This window comes from Globicephala melas, chromosome 12, assembly GCF_963455315.2.
Source record: "Globicephala melas chromosome 12, mGloMel1.2, whole genome shotgun sequence".
NCBI lineage: Eukaryota > Metazoa > Chordata > Mammalia > Artiodactyla > Delphinidae > Globicephala > Globicephala melas.
In genome coordinates this window covers 30,075,148-30,100,592 of record NC_083325.1, presented here as the reverse complement: position 1 = coordinate 30,100,592, position 25,445 = coordinate 30,075,148, and the positions used below count along the sequence as shown (strand labels likewise).

The following is a 25,445-nucleotide window of genomic DNA, read 5'->3' as shown; positions in this document are numbered from 1 at the left end:
CTAATGCATGAGCCATAAATTATGAGAAAGTGCATCTTCTCCATCCATTCTCATTATTCTCGTAAGCATTTTATTACGTTAAAGGTCACCATCAGCAGAGCAAGGCTAGACAAGGAGTCATTGCAGAGCCACAGCAAGACGGTGAGACAAAAGGACAGATGCCCTCTGTCCCCTCCCTGAGACTTATGGCTGGGGGTGACACAGGAATTAATGACATGAAAACACGAGATGCCTCAAGAGAGGAAGTTTTTCCTCCTCATCTCACAATTCGCAAGAAGAGCTAGGAGATCCCTCATGAGACTAGTACTTTGGTAAACAACACCAGCTACTGTGAACTGCCTTTAACTGAGTTTTGAACAAGCCCCAAGTCAATAATGCCTCCTTGGTTACCGCCCTTCCTGCTTGGAAACCAAACTCATTGAACAGTCACATAATTCTTTGCAGCACCCACTAATCCAGCTACATACACCCCCTTTCTGTGATCCCAAAATCAAAAATCTAAAGCCTGCCTTTCCCCGGAGCACACGGCACTCAGCACACACCTCACACATTCAGCACCTGCACGCAGTGTACATGGCCTCCTCATGCCCTACAGCCACCTCTATTTTCACTGTTTCAAAAACCCATTGCCTTGGGAGTACACACCCTCCAACTAGACTTCCCATCACCCCTCCTTTGGGCTCGCCTTTACCGCTCACCTGGTCACTCGTCTCGATCACTGATGACTTCAGCTCCTTCCTGGCTGACCGTCTTTCCCTCCGTCACTATCCTTACTCATTCCTGATGATGTCGACTTCAGCCTCCACATCCATGCAGTGATCCACCCAACACCCAACCTCACATTTTCTTGGCCTCTAGAGCCAATGATCTCTCCTTTCAATCCAGCCTCAGCCACCCACTCCCATGGGCACATACCCTAGATTTTGCTGTCACCAGCAAGATCACCACCTCCCATGCCCTTCCAGCCCACCTACTCAGATATCCCTCCTCTAAGAATTCAGTGTCTCCAAGACCTCCTACTCACGTTCTCACCCCCAAATCCACCCTTCACATCCCTTCTTTTCTAGCTTAAATTAACTACTCCAGCTGGGTAACCACTTTGCAAAACACCTCTAACCCCTCTGTCCCTCTGTCCTCCACTATTCTCACCTTGCAGAGCCCCACCTTTGGTCAAACCCTACATGACCTTGCTTGCAGTGTGCATCTGAGCAGTTGACCCTTGCACACAACCGGGAAGACTGGACTCATTTCAAAATTCCCTCCACACCTTTCAAATGATTTCTTAACATTGCCAGGCAACCTGCCTTTCCCCCATGTCGACTCTTCAAGAAGATCGTTTCCCACCTTCTCATCTCTCCTCAATTCTCTCCCATACCCTCCTCACCCCCACTCTCAGCCAATGGTGCTGTCTCAAATAGCATAATGAAATGCTTGCAATCAGCCCACGCTCCCTCATTCTCCGACCCAATCCCACTAACCCACGTGAGTCAGCTCAGTGTCACCTCCCCAGAGAGGCCTTCCCTGACCACTCCTCTTGTCACTCTCTGCTTACCTGAATTTATCTTCTGCATAACAAGTATCGGTGCCTGGCACCATTCGTTTGTTTGCATGTTTAGCATCTTTCTCTTCTTCCTAGAGGGTGACCTCCTAGTTTGCCCTGGCATTCCCAACACCTGGAACAGTAGCTGCGCATAGAGGGTGTTCAGTAAATCCTTGTCAACTGACTGACTGATCTTCGTAGTTAAACCACGCAAACCTACCTACAACGGTAATAAATCACGCATTGCTGCTAGTATACCTCAATCATGGTAAAAATGTTATGGTAGAATACACATAACCTAAAATGTACCATCTTAGCCATTTTTAAGAGTACAGTTCAGTGGTATTAAATATATTCATAATGTTGTTCAACCATCACTACCATACATTCCATAACTCTTTTCATCTTGAAAAACTGAAACTCTATAACCATTAAATAATAACCATGCATTCCCCCCACCCCAGCCCCCAGCCACCACCATTCTGCTTTCCATCTCTATGATTTTGACTACTCTCAGTACTTCATATAAATGGAGTCATCCAGTATTTGTCTTTCTGTGATTGGCTTATTTTACTTAGTGTAGGTCCTCAAGGTTCATCCATGTTGTAGTATATGTTAGAATTTCCTTCTTTTTAAGGCTGAATATTATTCCATTGTATGTATATACCACATTTTCCTTGTCCATAGATGGACACTTGGGTTGCTTCCTTGTTTTAGCTAATGTGAAGAATGCTGCTACGGACATGGGTATACAAATATCTCTTCAAGTCCCTATGTCAATCCAATTTAAATATACATTTTCTTGAACATCTTTTATTTAACCTTTTTTCCCCTTCCTTCACCCCCCCCCCCCAATTAACAGTAGGGCTGCTATCTGGGCCAAATATATCTAATTTAAAGAGGTATTGGGGAATTCCCTGGCGGTCCAGTGGTTAGGACTCTGGGCTCTCACTGCCAAGGGCCCAGGTTCGACCCCTGGTCAGGGAACTAAGATCCTGCATGCTGTGCAGCACGACCAAAATAAACAAATAAGTAAACAAATAAATAAAATTACTATCCCTCTACTCGACCATCAAAACAATTCCTCTTTAAAAACTAAAATAAAATAAGGAGGTATTTACTGACTAAAAGTATAAAGACCAGAACTTGGAGTAAGCAAATTTAAAAAATGGAATCAATATTAAAGCTGTCTTCCTCCCTTCTTCTCTCCCTCCCTAAGGGAGCAGCCCCTCATAGTACAAACCACAACATCCTCCAGAGAAGAGCTCCAGAAGCAGCCTGTGCAGGAGGGAAGGATCAGGTACCCCGGTCCTGAAATCAGCCCCCTGACATCACCTTCCTCTCAGCAACTCTCCCCCAGTCTCCCATTCCACTCCCCCTGTTATGTTTCTGGTCCCCCTTTGAGACTAAGGAAAAATCCTTTCCCTGTTTACCTTAGAATGGCAGAGCCTTCCTGACATTTAAAAGACAAGAAACAACAAAAAAGAGATACTGTGACATTTAAGCAAATGAAAAGATGCTCACTGGCATTGATCATTAGGTAAATGCAAATTAAAAACACAATGAGGGGCTTCCCCGGTGGCGCAGTGGTTGAGAGTCCGCCTGCCAATGCAGGGGACACGGGTTCGTGCCCCAGTCTGGGAAGATGCCACATGCCGCGGAGCGGCTGGGCCCGTGGGCCATGGCCGCTGAGACTGCGCGTCCAGAGCCTGTGCTCCGCGAGGGGAGAGGCCACAACAGTGAGAGGCCCGCGTACCACAAAAAAAAAAAAAAAAAAAACACAATGAGATACTACCCCACACTTATGATGGATAAAATTTAAAAAACAACAACAACTAACAATACCAAGTGCAGAACAACGAGAACTCTCATACATTGCTGGTGGGAATGCAAAATGGTGCTGTCATTTTGAAAGCATCTGGCAGTTTCTTATAAAGTTAAGCATACACTTACCACACTAGAATCCCACTCCTGGGGATTTACCCAAGAGAACTGAAATCTTGTGTTTATACAAAAACCTGTAGGCCAATATATATGTAGTGGCTTTATTCACAGTCATCAAAAACTGAAAACAAACCAAATGTGCTTTAGTGAGTGAATGGCTAAACAAATTGTGGTACAGCCAACCAAAGGAATATACAAAAAGGATGGACTATTAATATTGTAACAACATGGTTGAATCTCAAAAATATTAGGCAAAGTGAAAGAAGTCAGACACAAAAAGCTACACTGTATGATCCCATTTTTATGACATTCTGGAAAAGGCAAAACCAAAAACAGATGGGTGGTTGTCAGGGGCTGTGGGTGGAGGGAGAAGATTCACTACAAAGGGGCATGAGGGCCCTTTTTCTACTTTGATTGTGGTGGCAGTTACATGACTGTATATATTTGTCAAAATTCATAGGACTGGACTTTCCTGGTGGCACAGTGGTTAAGAATCTGCCTGCCAATGCAGGGGACATGGGTTCGATCCCTGGTCTGAGAAGATCCCACATGCCACGGAGCAACTAAGCCCGTGAGCCACAACTACTGAGCCTGTGCTCTAGAGCCCGCGAGCCACAACTACTGAGCCCACGTGCCACAACTACTGAAGCCTGTGCACCTAGAGCCCGTGCTCCACAACAAGAGAAGCTACCGCAATGAGAAGCCCGTGCACCACAACGAAGAGTAGCCCCCGCTCGCCACAAGTAGAGAAAGCCCGCGCACAGCAACGAAGACCCAATGCAGCCAAAAATAAATTAATTAATTAATTTTAAAAAATCATAGAACTATACATCTAAGGAAGGTGAACTTTACTATATATAGCATATAATATCATATATAACATATTAATAAGCTTGACTTTTAAAAAAAAAAGCACAAGTAAACAAATTAAAATGTGACCTTCTGCATAATACTAGGAGACACAATAGTAAATAATATCAGCAATACAAACAGCACCAGAAAAAATCATTTTTAAAGAACTGGTTTCTGATCCTATGGTAGTGGTGTACAGTGTGTACAATGGAGATTATAAAGCAAGAATGGAGACCTTCTCAAAATCTCAGTAACTTTGAAAGACTATTTTAGCAGGTAAAAAGTATGGAGAATCTCAAATAGGAGAGACACCAAGATATTACAGATCAGCTTGTGGGCTTCCTCTGCAAATCAAAGCCCCTCTTTCTTGTCCCTGTTCATTTCCCAACGGCCTTGACCTTTCTGGGGCTGCAGCCACCCATCCGTAAAATCCTGGTGAACCCAATTCACAGCAATAAAAACAAAGCTCCCTTACATAACTAAAGCTATAGATCTGCTTTAGAACATTGTTAGCTTAATTAAGTATTGCCTTCTGGGTGTCCCAGTTACAGAATTTATGGATTTTTGTCCCACTATTATAAGTCAACTTAATTGATTTGTCATTTAACAGTATTCTCCAGCTATTTTCATTTTGTGTTTGAAGTTGACTAACAGTTAACATCATGGTTAAGATGAATTTTAATAAAGTAGCAAACAGTACAAAACAGTAGACATTCTTTTTTTTTTTTTTTTTTTTTTTTGCGGTACGCGGGCCTCTCACTGTTGTGGCCTCTCCCGTTGCGGAGCACAGGCTCCTGACGCGCATGCTCAGTGGCCATGGCTCACGGGCCCAGCTGCTCCGCGGCATGTGGGATCTTCCCGGACCGGGGCACGAACCCACGTCCCCTGCATCGGCAGGCGGACTCTCAACCACTGCGCCACCAGGGAAGCCCCAGTAGACATTCTTTAATTATGAAAAATGTTGAAAATATACAAAATTAGAGGGCACACCATAAGGAACCCCAAGCACCCATCACCTAGCTTCAGAGTAGACTGCAGTTTGCCCAGGAGAGTCCAGTATATGCCTCCGGTTCCCAAGTAATTATTAGCAGCACCTCCTTTCACTCTAAAAGTGCCAGTTTAGGTGATAGATTACACTCAGCCTCAACAATTTTTAACTCATGGACTATTTTAGTTCACCTCCAACCCCACTCATCCCCCAATAAGAAAAAGATTCTTTTGAGACAAATCCTAGACATTGTATCATTTCTTCCATAAGCAAGACAGACTTTGAAAAGGAGATCTTAATTCCCTGACAGCCTTAACTTGATATAGCTTCAGTTCAGAAGTAAATATAACAAATAGTGGCTTCAAAGCTGCTAACAGTTTCATGACCCGTAACTTTAACAGAGTTAAGATACATAAAGCAGGATCCCCAAAACTGTTTTCAGTCTTAATGATCATTGATAAGACTGAAAAATGAAGCAATAATCTCCAAATTAGATGAAAACATAGAGACAACTGAAATTTCTTGTGCATCATAACTCCAGATTTACTTTCTGAACAAAGAAATGTTGGCACCCACAAATTCTTGCTTCTCATCCAGGTAAAAAAAAAAAAAAAAAAAAAACCAGCAGCCCCTCCCCTGTGAGAATACAATCTGTTAGTTCACTTACTTTGTGAGTTCCTTACTTTCTAGGTCCAAATCAAATGTACTGTCAACTCTGACAAATGATCTTCCATAGCACTCGGGCAAAAAGTGTGGCCCAGGTTCCTAGGAGAACTTTTCATCTTCTCTGAATTTTCATTTTTATCCCAATCTCTTTTAGACTATTAGCCAAACTCTTCTAATTTCCCATTTCCACTTTTCTGGAGTGTCTACAGAGAAACAACTGAGCTCATTAGAATTGTATGTAAACTGGGCTTCCCTGGTGGCGCAGTGGTTGAGAGTCCGCCTGCCGATGCAGGGGACACGGGTTCGTGCCCCGGTCCGGGAAGATCCCACCTGCCACGGAGCGGCTGGGCCCGTGAGCCATGGCCACTGAGCCTGCGCGTCCGGAGCCTGTGCTCTGCAACGGGAGAGGCCACAACAGTGCGAGGCCCGCGTACAACAAAAAACAAAAAAGAAAGAATTGTATGTAAACTAAAAGTTAATCATCGAGTAGGGGTAGAAAAATGCTTCAATGTTTCTGGACTATTCTAGATGGGAGAACATACTGGAATTGAGTTGATAGGCGCTGCACCTATTTGAAAGCATTTTCATAACAGAGAAAAGCAAACCTCGCCAGTGTTTGAATTTAAATCATGGCCATGCCAATAGTTTGTTTTATCCCTATTATGCATGGCTTGATTGAAAATGAATACCTTGGCTTCTAATTCAAGATGGCAGGCCTAATCCCACCTACCACTATGTTTTTCTCTCTTCTTAGACTCCATTAAATTGATAAGGGAATAAAAATACCTAATCCCACAATGACAAAGTAAAAGCAGGTCATTAACAGAGAAGAGATTTCAACAAGTTTCTGAAGGACAAAAAACAGATGGAGAACTGGTGACTAATGGCTGAAAGCAAAAGAAGCGTCAGCCTGGATTTCAGGCAGAGGATGTTGGAACCAAGGAGGCAGATGATCTGTGTGGCAGAGCCCTAAAAGTGTCCTGGACTCTGAGATGGCAGGTGTCATGGAGGGGAGGAATTAAAAAGAGAATGAACACAAGGGCACAAATTGCAGTCTCTATACAGAGCAGTGGACCCTGCCCACCCCCTCTCTCACCCCCAGAACACAGTGGTTCACAGCCAGGCAGACAGCTGTAGTTACCTCTGTATCTCAAACCAGTATATATATACTGCTGTTTCTGAATTTATCAACTTGACTTCTGCGTGAGTCTTCTTAGAGAAACTGTACGCACTGCAGGGGCGAACTAGAGCAGCTCTGACGGTGCCAGTGCCCTCAGAGTAACAGAATCCATTTGAACTTCACCCTGGAAGCATTTTCCACTGAGTGGTCCAAAGGTTGAGATGTTGGAGCCCCTGAGAAGGATATGAAATCCTAGCATATTACTTATCGTGAACAGTGAAAAACAGCAACCCAGTTGGATAATGAGCACATTAAGAGTTTTCATCATTTACAATTACCTTATAGACAAATCATAGAAACCAACTATGGCAATGGAACACAATGAATATTTTATCAATTTTGATAATGCAGAAGTAAATGTACAGCTAGAGGGAAGGAGGAAGCAGGCAAGGAGAGGTGATGGTATTGGTATAGCCTTATCTTACAGAGTAGAGTCAAGTGACCCAACCAACCGTCCATGGGATGAGAAATCTGGTTTTAATAAATGCACTGTCTGGTGTGGCAGGGGTGACCAGAAGGCAGTGAAGGGATGTAGGTGTGGTGTAAATAGACTACATCCTTGACTCTCATGGCAGAAAGTCACTAGATGATGATCAAAGTCGATAAATCCAGAAACAGCAGTATGCAGAATGGAAAACAGAGCTAAAATTGGTTCGCCTGTGGAGAAAGCATTTGGGGCGGGGCAGGGATTGTTGCTTTCTGTTAGAAGCCCTTCAGTCCTATTTGATTTCTTAACTATACACGTGCGTTGCCTTAAAAAGAATAAAAATTGGGGGACAGGTGACGAAGAAGGAAAAATAATGGTATGTTTTATGAAATACAATAAAGGAAGTCTTATGCAATATACGGTCGGAACAAGCATGGAATGGGTTAAACTGGATGCTGCATAACTATGGTAACAGATGTAGCTGATTTAGGACACAAATGAGGGTGTTGGAAGGATCTAAGAGAAAGGTGGTGCGAAGAGGGAAGAAGAATAAATTCTAAATAAAGGCATGCTGAGATAACCAGGATAGATGCTCTGCCACCTGACACAAGTAAAGGTGGAAAGAACTGAACCTGCCCTCACTTTTCCAGTGTCTTTTCACGATCGATTTTTACAAATAGAAGCCAAGAGATCCTTATTATCGGCGCCATGCAGAGTAAAGAAAGCAAACACGATGAAATTCATACTCAATAAAATAATTTGGGTGGAAAATCATGTCCGTTAAATGAAATTCTGTCTCCATAAAGCCCCCATGCATTTCAAAGTTTAATAACTTCATTTGTTCTTCAAGAAAAACAATTTATAAATGACATTTAAATGCACATGTATTGGCTTTCCCTTCAATAAAATGATTCACAATTGAGCATATGTAGTTAACTACCCCTTTCAAGATTCCACAGAAAATTACTGCAGGAATATAAAAATAGGAACAAATCTGCATCACTTCTGGTTACCAGGAAGACTGCCAACCACACGGTAGAATCTGTGAGGAATCGACATCTTTGTAACGTCGATTCGTCCCATCCAGGAGCATGACATTCGATTTCTGGAGTAAATATTGGTAGTTCCTATTTTCTGTGGAAGTTGTCCATTTCATCAAGACTTTCACACGTTAGGATACAATAATGCATAGTGTTCTTATGATTTCAAATCTCTTCTTCTCCCCTTCACTCCATATATCATTTCTAGTGTTGTTATTTTTTTTCTTTTTTCTTTTAATAAGGCTTGCTAAAAGTTGGTCCGTTGTGGAGAGGGGGAATGTCCAGAAAGATGGTCTAGCCTACATCTCCAAGGAAGGAGATGTAAAGCAGTAGGGGTAGGTACGGAATTTGGGCTTTATCCCGAGGGTAGAGGAGTGACAAGATTCAATTTTTGTTTTGGAAAGATCACTGTGGATGGATGGAGAGAGGTTGGGCTCCATGTAGGGAACAGAAGCCGGAAGCTCTGGAGTAAGCCAGAGTTCTAGCCGGACATTTTGGCTGTCTGAAACAGGAGCCCAAGCAAACTAGACTAGCAGGATGGAGGGCAACCGCATCAACCTAGGGACCAAGGTCTAGCTGGACTTCATGGAAGCTACTAGAACTGGAATCACTGTGGCCACCTCAAGGGAGCCAAGTGGCTTCTCTAAATTGGCGAGGGAAGTAGGGGGATGACCCATGATCTATCCTCACCCTAACACGCTCCCCTGTTTGGCCTAATATGGCTACCAGCCCTGAGGTTCCAAGTCCTCACAGGTTCATGCCTGGTCCAGTCAGCTGTCTGTGTGTGGGGATGGGGTGGAGGGTGTCCAATGGTCCTTAGTGCTGCCATTCACAGAAGCCAGAGGGATTTGCTACTTGGCTTGATAAGTTCTTTCCAGCCACTTCAAGGCTGGGCCCAGGGAAGACCATTCTAAATATTGTATAGAGCACTGAATTTTGATTTCTGGCTACCACATCCTAAACTCCCTAACCTCCAGGTCCTGCTTGGGTTGTTTGAAGGTTGGGGTCCTGGGTCAGATCAAGTACGTTAGGGATATTTACTGGTGGGCCAAGTGGCACTTATTTATATACTTATATATCTTTGTCTTTAGCCACAACTGTTGGGTTGACTTGAACCAACCTGGTTGGAAGCTTCACTGAGGGCTCCCTGGGCACATGTCAAGACTGGGTCCAGGCACTCAAGGTGGAAGGTGCTGAAAGAGTTCCTAGAGCCTTTTGATTTATACACCCACCCTCTCCCCGACCACATCACAGCCCTTCCAGGACTTTCAGGCCTGGAGCTTAAGGATTCTTCTAGGTCTCAACTGGGAGAACACACCTGCCTCTTCCCAGGAGAGTTACTTATTGAACCATGGGCTGGTTGTTGTTGGTTGGCACCATTTGTACCACATCTTCTTCTTAAAGAATACGAGCCTATTGTCTGTTCTCTTGCTGTTCTCTAAAACTAAAATAGATCTGTCTTCCTTTGCCTGGCACTGTCCCAATTTTAGCATTGAAAGCCCCCCATCCCAGGAAACCCACCAGTCCTGGGCAACCAGGTCCTAAGTAACACACCATCAAATAACTCTGTGTGTGTGTGTGTGTGTGTGTGTGTGTGTGTGTGTCTATATACATGCATATGTCTATGATAAGTGTATATCAAAAGGAAAGCAATCAAAAATATGATTATAGTGGGAGACTAACACACTTCTTGTAATCTCTGACAGATCACCTAGGTACAAAGAAAATTTTAAAAGAGATTTGAACAATATAATCAGTAAACTTGTTTTAGTCCATACAATCAAATGTTGTACTCCACAGAGAATAGGCTTTCTTTTCACTTCATTCAATAACATTGGCAAACCTTTCATTTGTAGCTTATCCTGGAAGATAGACCAGGATGGATTTTTGCTGGAAGCTTGCCATTCTTTGAGTCCAGGGGATTTTGCTATTGTTGTTGAAGACAGAGGCAAGTTTTGTTATTACTGCCTTAAAATTCTTTCAGACTAAATCTATGGCAGTTAAGGTATATAGAGTCAAATTTGGGGCTGCAATCTCTCTTCTAGAGGTTCAAAATTCTATTCCAAGAATCTTGGGTCTGTCAAAATGCTTGAATTATATAGCTCAAAGTGCTTGAACTATATAGAAATCCCTTTTGAAGGAAAAAAAATATCTCATGGACCGAGGGTTGACCTAAGTCACTTTTAGTAAAATATAACTTAAGTACGTACACTCATAAAGACCAGTTCAAATACTTACACTTTATAACTTTTATAAAACTAGAATGCCAAAACAAATGTGCAAATAAATACAACTATCCAACTTTAAAAGGTCAGGTTAATAAAATTAATTTACTGCAGCAGATAATATTGTTTTGCTGAAACTAAAATACCATTTGGGTTTAACAATAGAAAGACGTAGCTGCAGGTCTAGTTACTACATATCGCCATTATCTGAATTTTTCACTGCAACATATTAATGCAAACAATACATAAACAATGCAAAACAATATTAATAACCTCAAAAATGTGTCTGCTACTTGAAGATAGTTCAGATATCATAATTTAAAATGCTGATATCAAGCCATCCTGGGGTACCTACATAAATGAAGTGCATTTCACACTAATAAAAATAGTATTAGTTGCTAACATTTATTGAACATAGATATGCTCCAGGTATTTCACATGTAATGCCTGTAATCCTCACAATCTTACTATGAAATCAATAACCCATATTTATCCACATATTATCGTAGCAACAGAGAGGCTGAGTAACTTGCCCAAAGTCTCACAGCTAGTAAGTGGAAAAATGGATTTGAAGCCAGGCAGTCTGGCTCCACTTAACCATTACACCAAATTAATTGCCTGTCTCATTGCTTTGGACATAAGGTACTTATTGGGAGGTTGCTAAACCTGCACTAAATGGAGATCTAATCCAATTATTCTAAAACCAGCAAAAGCAACTCTTTCATTGTGTTTTTACTACAACACCTGCTGCAAATAAATTGCTGCAACTTGGTCCATACAAAGGTGGAGCTGGCCCAAGAGCTTCAATCCTTGACTGTATAGCAGCGGTCACCAGATGCTGTTCTTTTTTGAGTCTGGCGAGCCTGTGCCCTGGGTGGACTCACCACTCTCCCCAGGTGTCTTGATTTAAACTCCCCTCCCCCTCATCTGTGCTGTGGCCCCAGCCACCAGGCCTGCTCCTGGCCCACATGGGAAGTTACAGAGGCAAACAGAGGCCCCAGCCTTGCTTTGGGGGTTGCCATCAAAATGATCCAGAACATGGTTTTAATATTTATTATTGAACATTATCACTGAAATAAAACCACTGAATTTTAGGGAATACACAGACCTCTCAAAATACATATATTCGCAGAACCCCAGGGGTCCGAGACCTGTGGGGTAATAGCAGGATCCCTCACACTAAGGGACACTCTAAAAAAGGCTGAGTGAAACCCATGTGTCTGATGAGGGCATGATTTGGGACATCTTTCCAAACACTGCATCATATCTGAAAAAAGTTCCTTTCTGCTCTTAGAATCAAGAATTGTTGTGCTTCTCTAAAGAAGCTTTTATTTCATATTTTTATGTCTGGACACGTGACATTTTGTGCTTCATGCTTTTCCTGCACAGCTCTTTTTTTTTTTTAAACATCTTTATTGGAGTATAATTGCTTTACAATGGTGTGTTAGTTTCTGCTTTATAACAAAGTGAATCAACTATACATATACATATATCCCCATATCCCCTCCCTCCTGCATCTCCCTCCTACCCTCCCTACCCCACCCCTCTAGGTGGTCACAAAGCACTGAGCTGACCTCCCTGTGCTATTCCGCTGCTTCCCACTAGCTATCTATTTTACATTTTGTAGTGTATAGAAGTCCATGCCACTCTCTCACTTCGTCCCAGCTTACCCTTCCCCCTCCCCATGTCCTCAAGTCCGTTCTCTACATCTGCATCTTTATTCCTGTCCTGCCCCTAGGTTCTTCAGAACCATTTTCTTTTTTTTAGATTCCATATATATGTGTTAGCATACGGCACTTTTTTTCTCTTTCTGACTTACTTCACTCTGTATGACAGAACCTAGGTCCATCCACCTCACTACAAATAACTCAGTTTCACTTCTTTTTATGGCTGAGTAATATTCCATTGTATATATGTGCCACATATTCTACATCCATTCATCTGTTGATGGACACTTAGGTTGCTTCCATGTCCTGGCTATTGTAAATAGAGCTGCAATGAACACTGGGGTACATGACTATTTTTGAATTATGGTTTTCTCAGGGTATATGCCCAGGAGTAGGATTGCTGGGGCGTATGGTAGTCCTATTTTTAGTTTTTTAAGGAACCTCCATACTGTTCTCCATAGTGGCTGTATCAGTTTACATTCCCACCAACCCTGCAAGAGGGTTTCCTTTTCTCCACACCCTCTCCAGCATTTACTGTTTGTAGATTTTTTTGATCATGGCCATTCTGACCGGTGTGAGGTGATGCCTCATTGTAGTTTTGATTTGCATTTGTCTAATGATTAGTGATGTTGAGCATTCTTTCATGTGTTTGTTGGCAATCTGCATATCTTCTTTGGAGAAATGTCTATTTAGGTCTTCTGCCCATTTTTGGATTGGGTTGTTTGTTTTTTGATAATGAGCTGCATGAGCTCCTGCACAGCTTTTATCACAACTTGTAATCAGATACTCGTTTTCGAGATTTCTTCGTGATTGTCCATTTCTTGCATTCGGCTGTAAATGTTGTCAGGGGAGAGACCATGTCTGTCTGCTTCACCCCTTTGTTCCCAGCACCTCTCACAGAATCTGTGCAGAGTAGGTCCTCAGTGAATGTTTCTTGAGTGAACAAGTGAGTGAATGAGTCAGTGAATAAATAAAGCATATGAACCGTAGGCTGGTCAATTTCCCTTTTTGTATGAGCTGCTAGAAAGTTCAGAGCTGGATTTGTTTGCCTCTCATATGTTTGTATTTTTGCATTAGCCTCATTCTTAATACAATTTTATGTCTTTACCTTTCGCTTTCTTTTTCTTCCCATCTACTTCCAAGTCTGCCTTGCTATATTTTATGAATCCCTGTAAACTGTCTTAAATCCTTTGTAGAACACGGCAGGTGATAAATATATTTATCAGAGTCTTTTTTTATGTATTTAAAATCTTAACTCTAAACCCTCTGCCAACAAACACACTTGATCACCTGTAAACTCTTAAGAATAGCTGAGATTTACTAATTCCAGCACCAAAAAAGAGTGATTCTCCAAAATGTATTGACATCATACTAATAATGAAAAGTTTGCTTTTACTGTGTCCTTCTAGGGGTGGGGGGGTGGGGATTGAAGGTAGGTGGGGGGGGTTCTGAGCAAGATCTTGGTCTGCAGGCAGAATGAAGGTAGAACATCATAAAGTAGAAATATTAAATGGCCCAGCTCCTTTTAAAATCTGTAACATATACTCTTCATACGTCAGTGAGAGGGGTGACTTGCAAGTGTGAAACTTCACAGCTCTCTTCCCTGGTCATACTCATTTAAAATTTAAAGCCCTTTCACTTCAAATGTTACCAGCTATTTTTCCCTTAAAATAAAACATCATTTTCAAATCCCATTAACGAGGACATACCTCACCGCACAAGTTCGACATCTCCTGTATCTCCACCAGATCCACACCCTAGATGTGAGAGGCGGGAGTCCACCTTCCCCATCCTTTGCTCCTGCCAGGACGCCGGAAACCCCTCATTTGGGGTTAGTCAGAAAGCACAAAACGTCCCTTTAGGAAACTGAGATTTGATTTCTAGTATTAATAAGGCTCATTTGAGTCAGTTGAATCTTAGCCGACAAACTGCAAGAGGAGGGAGGAGTAGACGTAAAGAAACAGATGGGAAATAATCATGTGTCAAAGATAAAGGACAATTTTCAAAAGATTGGATAGGGTGTGGGCTTGGGGGCTTTTCACCCCCCTCTTTTCTTATCTCTCTCTGTCTCTCTTTCTCTCTCTCTCCCCACCCACCCGCTTTTTTCTTTTTTTTTCTTTCTTTTTTGTCAGGGGGTGGAGATTAGAGAAGAAAAGAAAGGGGGAGAAAAGGCAAGACAATAGGCTAGACCCGAGCGCCCGATCAGCATCCTAAAGCAGTCTGCCCCTCCCTTCCCCCCAACACCAGGTAGACTGGCTGTGGTCGCGATTTCAAAACAAGCAGACGATGGCCCCCGCCTCGCGGGTGGTGCGTGGCCTCCTCCCGGGTGCAGGAGGGGAGGGGAGACAGGGGAAGAGAGGGGAGGGAAGACGAAATCTAAGAGATGTACAGCCTGGCCCGATCTCCTCGGGGACAGTGGCCTTTTTTCCCTCCAAAGTGGTGGAGTCGCATAAAAATTCAAACCCCCTGGGGTCCGCTCACGTGCCAGCGGCCCTCCTCCCAAGGCAAGCTGCTGCCGACGCCGCACCTGCTAGCCCCGCAGCTGCGGCGTCGCCACGGCGATGGCGAGGCCCGGGGAGCGCGCCCAGCCCTGCCGAGCGGGTCCCGCGGCTCCCGGGAGGGCGGCGGCGGAGCGCGGAGGGAAGGGAGGGGCGGCCCCGCGAGGCGAGGCTTGCCGCCCGCCAGCCAGCCCGGACCGAGAAGAAAGCCCCACCTGTGAGGCGCTGCTCTCGGGGCGGGTGGGTTCGATCTTCCCCAGGCAGAGGCCAGCGCTTGGCAGCCCGCTTTCCAAAGAACCTCCAATGTTACATCAGCAACAGAAACCTTTAGGCATAAAGCACAGACGAGGGGAAGGGCTGCCTCGCAGACGCACTCACTAACAGACGCTCACCGATCTGGACCAACCAGCTCCCGGTCGGTAGAAGGATGCTGTAGGGGGGGTCTCAAATTCGCTTAAAATAAACAAAACCAAGGCCAGCCCATGGCGCCCATTCCCAAGACGGGCTTACCTCCTGCAAGGCATCTTATCCATCTCTGGTCTTCCGCTGCGGGCTGTTGGGGGTTTGTTCTGCTGGTTGGTTTTTCTTTTTGGGATCTGCTTGATAAATGCACCCAGCTAATCGGCAGAGCAATGTTTTCTACTCATCCTGCAGCCCCGCACTTGCCAGAGCTGCCTGGAATTCCACCAGCAACGCAGCTTCTCCGCGTCAGTGGTAATTACAGACAACAGAGACTGCTACTCCTTGACAAAAGGCTTTCGTTCCCGCTCGTCCCTTACAGCCCTGGTGTCAGAATTAAATCCATTTCCAGCACGAGGCTAGGAGGAAATGAGAGCTCTCTCGGCCCTGTGCGCTGACAAAAGGACGCTTGGCGGTGCCCACAGCGCCCCCTCTAGCGGGCCGCTGCCCGGACGCCCGAGGGCCGCGGTGCTGCAGTGCCCCCGCCCGCTTGCGGTCTCGCCGCCCGCGCTGCCGCAGTCCCGCCGCCCAGGCCCTCTGCTCACCGCCACTTCCGCACCACGAGCTGACCGGAACAGCCAAGAGCCAGTGTGAGGATGTGGTCACTAGGAAGAAAATCTGAAACTTGAGCTCAGATAGAGGTTGTATCCTCTTGGGATTAAATAGAAGCAAAGTCTTGTATTTGTAATATTTTTTGACTAGGAAGGGCATCTTGCTTTAGAAGATTAATTCTATTTATAATTTTAATAGCAATTGTTTGGCCATTTGAATTCCAAGCCAAAATCATCCCTATTCTAATGCTGACTCCATTTTCCACAAGGGCAAAATGTTTCTTGTTGCCCTACCCTCTGGGGTTAGGGATGGGCCCAGCTCCCTCCAATTCTCACTACTTCCACCTCTCACCCGCTCCCCTCTCGCAGTCTCCCACCCCGGCGGGAACAGGTGTTTGGTGAACGTGCAACTGGAGGGAGAACCAGAATACTTGGTTACTCCTATCCTGTGCCTAGGTTCTTAAGAGCCTTGTTTTTAGATTCCATACATATGTGTTAGCATATGGTATTTGTTTTTCTCTTTCTGACTTACCTCACTCTGTATGACAGACTCTAGGTCCATCCACCTCACTACGAACAACTCAATACTTTTCTTTTTATGGCTCAGTAATATTCCATTGTATATATGTGCCACATATTCTTCATCCATTCATCTGTTGATGGACACTTAGGTTGCTTCCATGTCCTGGCTATTGTAAATAGAGCTGCAGTGAACATTGTGGTACATGACTCTTTTTGAATTATGGTTTCCTCAGGGTATATGCCCAGAAGTGGGATTGCTGGGGCGTATGGTAGTTCTGTTTTTAGTTTTTTAAGGAACCTCCATACTGTTCTCCATAGTGGCTGTATCAATTTACGTTCCCACCAACAGTGCAAGAGGGTTCCCTTTTCTCCACACCCTCTCCAGCATTTACTGTTTGTAGATTTTCTGATGATGCCCATTCTAACTGGTGTGAGGTGATACCTCATTGTAGTTTTGATTTGCATTTGTCTAATGATTAGTGATGTTGAGCATTCTTTCATGTATTTGTTGGCAATCTGTATATCTTCTTTGGAGAAATGTCTATTTAGGTCTTCTGCCCAATTTTGGATTGGGTTGTTTGTCTTTTTGATATTGAGCTGCTTGTAAACTTTGGAGATTAATCCTTTGTCAGTTGCTTTGTTTACAAATATTTTCTCCCATTCTGAGGGTTGTCTTTTCGTCTTATTTATGGTTTCCTTTGCTGTGGAAAAGCTTTGAAGTTTCATTAGGTCCCATTTGTTTATTTTTGTTTTTATTTCCATTTCCCTAGGAGGTGGGTCAAAAAGGATCTTGCTGTGATTTATGTCATAGAGTGTTCTGCCTATGTTTTCCTCTGAGAGTTTGATGGTGTCTGGCCTTACATTTAGGTCTTTAATCCATTTTGAGTTTATTTTTGTATATGGTGTTAGGGAGTGTTCTAATTTCATTCTTTTACATGTAGCTGTCCAATTTTCCCAGCACCACTTATTGAAGAGGCTGTCTTTTCTCCACTGTATACTCTTGCCCCCTTTATCAAAGATAAGGTGACCATATGTGCATTAGTTTACCTCTGGGTTTTCTATCCTATTCCATTGATCTATATTTCTGTTTTTGTGCCAGTACCATACTGCCTTGATTACTGTAGCGTTGTAGTATAGTCTGAAGTCAGGGAGGCTGATTCCTCCACCTCCATTTTCTTTCTCAAGATTGCTTTGGCTATTCGGGGTCTTTTGTGTTTCCATACAAATTGTGAAATTTTTTCTTCTACTTCTGTGAAAAATGCCAGTGGTAGTTTGATAGGGATTGCATTGAATCTGTAGATTGCTTTGGGTAGTAGAGTCATTTTCACAGTGTTGATTCTTCCAATCCAAGAACATGGTATATCTCTCCATCTATTTGTATCATTTTTAATTTCTTTCATCGGGGTCTTATAGTTTTCTGCATACAGGTCTTTTGTCTCCTTAGGTAGGTTTATTCCTAGATATTTTATTCTTTTTGTTGTACTGGTAAATGGGAGGGTTTTCTTAATTTCACTTTCAGATTTTTCATCATTAGTGTATAGGAATGCCAGAGATTTCTGTGCATTAATTTTGTATCCTGCTACTTTACCAAATTCATTGATTAACTCTAGTACTTTTCTGGTAACATCTTTAGGATTCTCTATTTATAGTATCATGTCAACTGCAAACAGTGACAGCTTTACTTCTTCTTTTCCGATTTGCATTCCTTTTATGTCTTTTTCTTCTCTGATTGCTGTGGCTAAAACTTCCAAAACTATGTTGAATAAGCATGGTGAGAGTGGGCAACCTTGTCTTGTTCCTGATCTTAGTGGAAATGGTTTCACTTTTTCATTGAGGATGATGTTGGCTGTGTGTTTGTCATATATGGCCTTTATTATGTTGAGGAAAGTTCCCTCAATGCTTACTTTCTGGAGGGTGTTTATCACAAATGGGTGTTGAATTTTGTCGAAAGCCTTCTCTGCATCTATTGAGATGATCATATGGTTTTTCTCCTTCAATTTGTTAATGTGGTGTATCACATTGACTGATTTGCGTATATTGAAGAATCCTTGCATTCCTGGGATAAACACCCCTTGATCATGGTATGTGATCCTTTTAATGTGCTGTTGGATTCTGTTTGCTAGTATTTTGTTGAGGATTTTTGCATCTATATTCATCAGTGATATTGGTATGTAGTTTTCTTTCTTTGTGACATCTCTGTCTGGTGTTGGTATCAGGGTGATGGCGGCCTCATAGAATAAGTTTGGGAGTGTTCCTCCCTCTGCTATATTTTGGAAGAGTTTGAGAAGGATAGGTGTTAGCTCTTCTCTAAATGTTTGATAGAATTTGCCTGTGAAGCCATCTGGTCCTGGGCTTTTGTTTGTTGGAAGATTTTTAATCACAGTTTCAATTTCAGTGCTTGTGATTCGTCTGTTTGTATTTTCTATTTCTTCCTGGTTCAGTCTTGGAAGGTTGTGCTTTTCTAAGAATTTGTCCATTTCTTCCAGGTTGTCCATTTTACTGGCATACGGTTGCTTGTAGTAATCTCTCATGATCCTTTGTATTTCTGTCATGTCAGTTGTTACTTCTCCTTTTTCATTTCGAATTCTGTTGATTTGAGCCTTCTCCTTTTTTTTCTTGATGAGTCTGGCTAACGGTTTATCAATTTAGTTTATCTTCTCAAAGAACCAGCTTTTAGTTTTATTGATCTTTGCTATCGTTTCCTTCCTTTCTTTTTCATTTATTTCTGATCTGATCTTTATGATTTCTTTCCTTCTGCTAACTTTGGGGTTTTTTTGTTCTTCTGTCTCTAATTGCTAGGTGTAAGGTTAGGTTGTTTATTTGAGATGTTTCTTATTTCTTGAGGTAGGATTGTACTGCTATAAACTTCCCTCTTAGAACTGCTTTTGCTGCATCCCATAGGTTTTAGGTCATCGTGTTTTCATTGTCATTTGTTTCTAGTTATTTTTGGATTTCCTCTTTGATTTCTTCAGTGATCTCTTGCTTATTAAGTAGTGTATTGTTTAGCCTCCATGTGTTTGTATTTTTTACAGACTTTTTCCTGTAATTGATATCTAGTCTCATAGTGTTGTGGTCAGAAAAGATACTTGATATGATTTCAATTTTCTTAAATTTACCAAGGCTTGATTTGTGACCCAAGGCATGATCTATCCTGGAGAATGTTCTATGAGCACTTGCGAAGTATGTGTATTCTGTTGTTTTTTGGATGGAATGTCCTATAAATATCAATTAAGTCCATCTTGTTTAATGTATCTTTTAAAGCCTGTGTTTCCTTATTTATTTTCACTTTGGATGATCTGTCCATTGGTGAAAGTGGGGTATTAAAGCCCCCTACTATGATTGTGTTACTGTCGATTTCCCTTTTTATGGCTGTTAGTATTTGCCTTATGTATTGAGGTGCTCCTCTCTTGGGTGCATAAATATTTACAATTGTTATATCTTCTTCTTGGATTGATCCCTTGATCATTATGTAGTGTCCTTCTTTGTCTCTTGTAATAATCTTTGTTTTAAAGTCTATTTTGTCTGATATGAGAATTTCTACTCCAGCTTTCTTTTGATTTCCATTTGTGTGGAATATCTTTTTCCATCCCCTCACTTTCAGTCTGTATGTGTTACACTATGTATTTTTTAAAATGTGGTGACAGGGCAAGTACAGCTTCCAGAAAATCCTCTGGTCACCACCCCCAACCAGATCATAGCCCCTCTGCTCCCTCGAGATTCTGGGGTACCACAGTCCCATGAAAATCACCAGACCCCACCACAGTGTTGCTGCAGAATCAGAATCCCTGGAGGTGGGCCCAGGAACCCATATTTTTAACAAGCATTCCTAGGGATTCCTTTGCACACTAACATATAAGAAATGCCACTGTATGCAAGCTACTACTGACATAGAAAAGGAGAAAATGCCCACCACAACAACCCTAGGACGCCTGGCAGTCATTTCATTTCAGATGCCAGAGTAAATTTTGTCTTTCTGCTCTAGCTCCCCCAGCCCTCCAACCCCTGGTCTCTACCCATCCTTCCCACTCAGAGCTCCTCATCCATTCCCACTTCATCTTCAGAATCAGAGTCCATAAGTTCTCTCCCCATGCTCCAGTCAAAAGCCACTAGAATTACAAGTATCTCAGCCACCAGGACCCGAGGTCTGGCCAGAACCAGGAAATGATATGTTTATGGAGACACTTCAGGCAACTGTGCACTACTGGTGCCAAGTGATAATATGTGGGAAGTTGGAAATTCCTTCTCTGGAGCCCTGAAATCACAGGTATGGTAGGCCCTTTTCTGAACTAGAACCCAAAACGGGAATAGAGAATTTTTGTTTAGTCCAGAAATAGCAGGTTTCATAAATCCCCTTGGTCATCACCATCTCTCAAAAATTTCTCTTCCTGGTGTGTTAGTAAGCTTTCTCAGACTAATAATAGCAAACTCTTTTTGGCTCCTGCCATTGTTCTGAGAGCTTTACATGCATTTTACTCATTTAATCCTCACAAGGACTCTATGTGGTGGAAATAGTATTACCCTATTTAATAGATGAAGAGACTGAGGCACAGAGAGGTTGAGTAACTCTCCCAAGGTTGCACAGACAGTGGGTGGCCAAGCCAGGATGCAAACATAAGCACCATGGCTCCAGAGCTGAGCTCTAACTACTACGTTGCCCATGCCCTCTCAGAGGGGAAAAAAAATTGATTTTAAAAAGCAGAACTAGTACAAGACACTGATAAAGTCCATAAGGCTGATACATTCTCCTTTGCCCCCACCAGAAAAAAGAAAAAAACGATTCTGCTTTGATTTTGCTCTTCTAGCCATCACAGAATCTTAAAAAAAAAAAAAAAAAAAAAAAATCCCTCCAGCTTCTCCCAGATGCCATCTGAATATGATGAGTGCTGGGAAGAGTTGTGCCATTCTGTGACTTTAGGAATTATTCAAATGTCAGATGAGAAACAAGACTTCATTGTATTAATTTCCATATTAATAGCCTATATGGAATTTTAGTTGAAGTTCCAGAAGTTCTCACTCAATTCCAAATTCCCTTTGAAATCCAACAGAAGGAACTAGAACTAGCTGGCTCCATCAAACACCATCAGAATTCAAAGTTCTCACTTGCAGAAAGCTCGAGTTGCCTGGCCCTTGACAAAGGACAGAAGAGCATAGGAGACTCCATGTCAGACCCAGAAAATCACATTTGGCTAGCCTCCAATAGCCAGATAAAATTAGACTTTCTGTTAGGCAGTAAAATTATTTCTAATCTCCAAGCCTCTCGACAAAAATGTTTCTAGTCGGCAATAACTTGTAAGGAGAGACACCTGCAGTGTCTAACAGATCTATGTGGCAAGGAACTGAGGGTGATATCTGGCCAAAAACCAGCTAGAAACTGAGGCCATCAGTCCAGAAGTCCTAGAGGAAATGAATTCTGCAGACAACCACATAAGCTTGGAAGCAGATCCTTCCCCAGCCAAGCCTTCAGCTGAGACCCCAGCCTAGACTGACACCTTGATTTCTGCCTTGAGAGAGACCTTGAAGCAGAGGACCCAGCTAAGCCATGCCCAAGCATGACTTCTGACCCACAGAAACTGTGATATAGTGTGTTGTTTTAAGTTGCAAAGTTTGGGGTCAGTCATTTGTTGCTCAGCAATAGATAACTAACACAGGGCCTTAGCACTCTCCAGGGCCAGACATTCTTATCAACGGCCTTCCCCAGGGCATGCTGGAGGTGCTGGAGGAATTGACACCCCAGGGAGTCGGCTCTCAACCTGTGACCATCAGGAGTTAGTGGATAAAGAGCCCGGCTCCCTCCTCTGTAAGTGTGGGGCGGACCCCCTGAGGTGTGTTGTGCATATTTTCCCAGGGGGCCCCAGCAGGACTGAGCCCCAGCTGCCCACAGCATCACCTGCTCAGCATGCATCTTTCATTGTCTGGCTCTTCTTACCTATATCATTTTCCCACTCCCCTATTGGTATTTCCTGGAATTGCCTCCCAGATAAACTATAAATTATGGCCTCATTTATGGAAATCAAATTTAAGACAGGAGAGAGCAGGGAAGACAGGGCTTTCAAAGCAAGACCAAGGGTAAATTCTAAGTCTAGATCTCCTGAAGACACCACTCTCCCAACAAGTAAAAGGTCAGCCAACCCCATGGCTGAGGCCTGCCATGGAAAGAGAATGAAACTTGGGTCCAGGGCCTGGGACTCCAGTCTTGGTCCCATGGACTGTGTGGCCTCAGTAAAGACTCTGACCCCCGGGTCCAGCTGTAAAGTGAGGGTAACAGCGCTTGCTCTCTGTTATGGGCTGACTTGAGCCCCCCAACCCAAATTCCTATGTTGAAATCCTAACCCCTAGTACCTCAGAATATGACTGACTGTATTTGGAGTTAGGGTCTTCAGAGAGACAATGCGGTAAATTAATAAGACAATTAAGAGCTTAAAAAACTAGGTCATGTGAGTAAGTCCTAATCCAATAGGATGCTGCCTTTTTAAGAAGAGGAAATGTGGATACAGACTGACACAAGGAGAAGACAGCCGTCTACAGCCAAGGAGAGAGGCATCAAGAAAACAATCCTGCTGACCTCCATCTCTTGATCTCAGATAAATTTCTGTGCTTCAAGCCCCCCAGTCTGTGGTATTTTGTTATGGCAGCCCTAGAAAATGAATAGTCTCCTACCACCCAGGGTTGTCATGGAGACCGAATGGGACAACAAGTGAAAGTACTTACAGTCTTATTATTGATGCCAAAAGCTCAGCCTCTGTGCACTGGTGCTGAGTCAAATCTCAGTGGCAGAGTTTTGCATGAAGTAGAAAATAATAGCTTTATTGCTTTGCCAGGCAAAGGGGGACACAGTGGACTCGTGCCCCTCCAAAACTATGTGTCCCAACCCAGGAGGATTTAGTGAGGAGTTTTATAGCAATAGTTCAAGGGTGGGGTTGCTGACAAGATTAGGGTATGTGCAGGGCCTGCACTCCTCTAATCTGGTCTCAGGTAATCTTCCTGATGAGCTTCTCTGGTTCCTTTGATCTGGCCTCAGGTGGTCTTCTCTGGTATGAAGAATGCTGACATCTTCCATTTGTTGGGTTTTAATTCTATAAAGAGTTTAAAGATATCGTTATGTGTATCCCTTGAGGTGGAACCAGGACCCTGCCCCAAGGCTGCACTATTGTTTCTTAGCTGCTCCTCCCCTGTCTCTGCATCCCCTCCCTTCCTGGATGACCAACTGTTCGAGTCTGCCCTTTGGAACTCAGGGAAGGTCCTGGAGGCTGGAGTCTGTTCCCTACAAGAAACGGGGAACACGGAAAGGCTTCCGTGCCCAGGAGCCCCACAGGGTCCTGCTCAGTTTCATTATCGCTGATTAAAATGAGGCCAGCAGCAACGGTAGCCCCACCCACATGGGAAGAACCACACAGGGCAGGGAGGCAATACACACGATTGGTGTGGAGAGGCCCCAGACTCCAGAGCAAGGCAATCCTTGTTATAAAGGGGCAAAGAACTCGGCTAAATTGTGTATTAGTGATTTGTCAAAGGTAGAACTTGGAAGGAATGACCTTGGATATTTAGCAGAGGAGACTTCTAGGCAAAATATTGAAGGTGCACCCTGGGTCCTCCTTACTGCTTACAGCAAAATGCAAGAGGTGAGAGATAAATTAAAGGAAGAACTGTTAAACAAAAAGGAACCAGAGCTTAGACATTTAGAAAATTCTCAGCCTATCTCTATTGCAAACGGTGAGAAAGCTTGCTCTGAAGAGAGCACTAAGGGTGTGGCTGAACAACCGTCTGATAAAGAGATCACGGGTGCAACTCATAGACTTAATCAGCTATCTCAACAGAGGCCGGGAAGAGAGGTGGGATTAAGAGCAGCAAAGACACCGCCAATATGAACTAAAGGGGAAAGATAAAGCAGGACAGAATGAAGGAAGGTTGTCAGGACAAGACCACAGAGCTATTCAGTGGCAAACATGCACTGTTCTTCAAGGAAAGGGAAGAATGAGCCGCAGGCGATTCAGAGAGCATCTGGGCTGCCACTCTGACCGCAGGCCCAGGGGGCAAGTCTGCTTCCTGTTAGTTTCAGAGGGCAGGGCCACTGCAGAGAGCTGTGTGGGGTTATGCTGCCATCCCAGTGGACCTGGAAGGTGGGACGCGGAGCCAAATAGGATTATTCTGAAACCTTAAAATATAATGGAATTTGCCTTGCTAAGTTCAGGGCTTGCTTGGGACCCATCACCACTTTCTTCCAATCTCTCCCTTTTGGAATGGGAATGTCTATCCTGTGCCTGTTCACCACTATAGTTTGGAAGCACATAACTTGTCTGGTTTCACAGGTTCACAGCTGGAGAGGAATCTTGCCTCAGGATGAATCATACCTCGAGTATTACCCAAAAGTGCTTTAGATGATATTTAGATGAGCCTTTGGACTTTAGAGTTGATGCTGGAATGAGGTAAGACTTTGGGGGCTGTTTGAATGGAATGAATGTATTTTGCATGTGATAAGGGCATGAATTTGGGGAGTAAGGGGTGGAATGCTATGGACTGAACTGTGTTCCCCCAAAATTCATGCACTGAAGCCCTCACTGTGACTGTATTCAACGACAGGGCTTTTAGGAGGCCATTAAGGTTAAATGAAGTCATAAGGGTGGGGCCTTAATCCAATAGGATTGGTGTTCTTATAAGAAGAGGAAGAGAGACCAGAGTTTGCTCCCTCTCTCCACCATGTGAGGACACAGAGAGAAGGCAGCTGTCGGCAAGCCAGGAAAAGCAAACCAAACCCTTCAGGCCTTGATCTTGGACTTCCCAGCTTCCAGAACTGTGAGAAGTTTCTGTTAAGCCACCAAGTCTGTGGTCTAGGTTATGGCAGCCTAAGTGGACTCCACACTCTCTATGCCTCAGTTTCTCCATCTGTAA

At 43.4% G+C, this 25,445-nt stretch overlaps 1 protein-coding gene across 3 annotated transcripts in view; it reads right to left on the bottom strand.

The window, feature by feature from the left end:
- The window catches only part of ADD2 (adducin 2), a 109,817-nt gene extending 93,824 nt beyond the window's left edge, over positions 1-15,993 (bottom strand). The window contains exon 1 of one of the 3 annotated variants that reach the window (XM_060309847.1): positions 15,538-15,993. The gene's annotated coding sequence lies outside the window, so the exon portion shown is untranslated. Of the gene's footprint in view, positions 1-15,242; positions 15,493-15,537 lie in introns of those variants that run through there. The other 2 variants (XM_030877493.2, XM_060309846.1) reach the window with 2 other exon arrangements.
- Between the last annotated feature and the right edge of the window lie 9,452 nt (positions 15,994-25,445).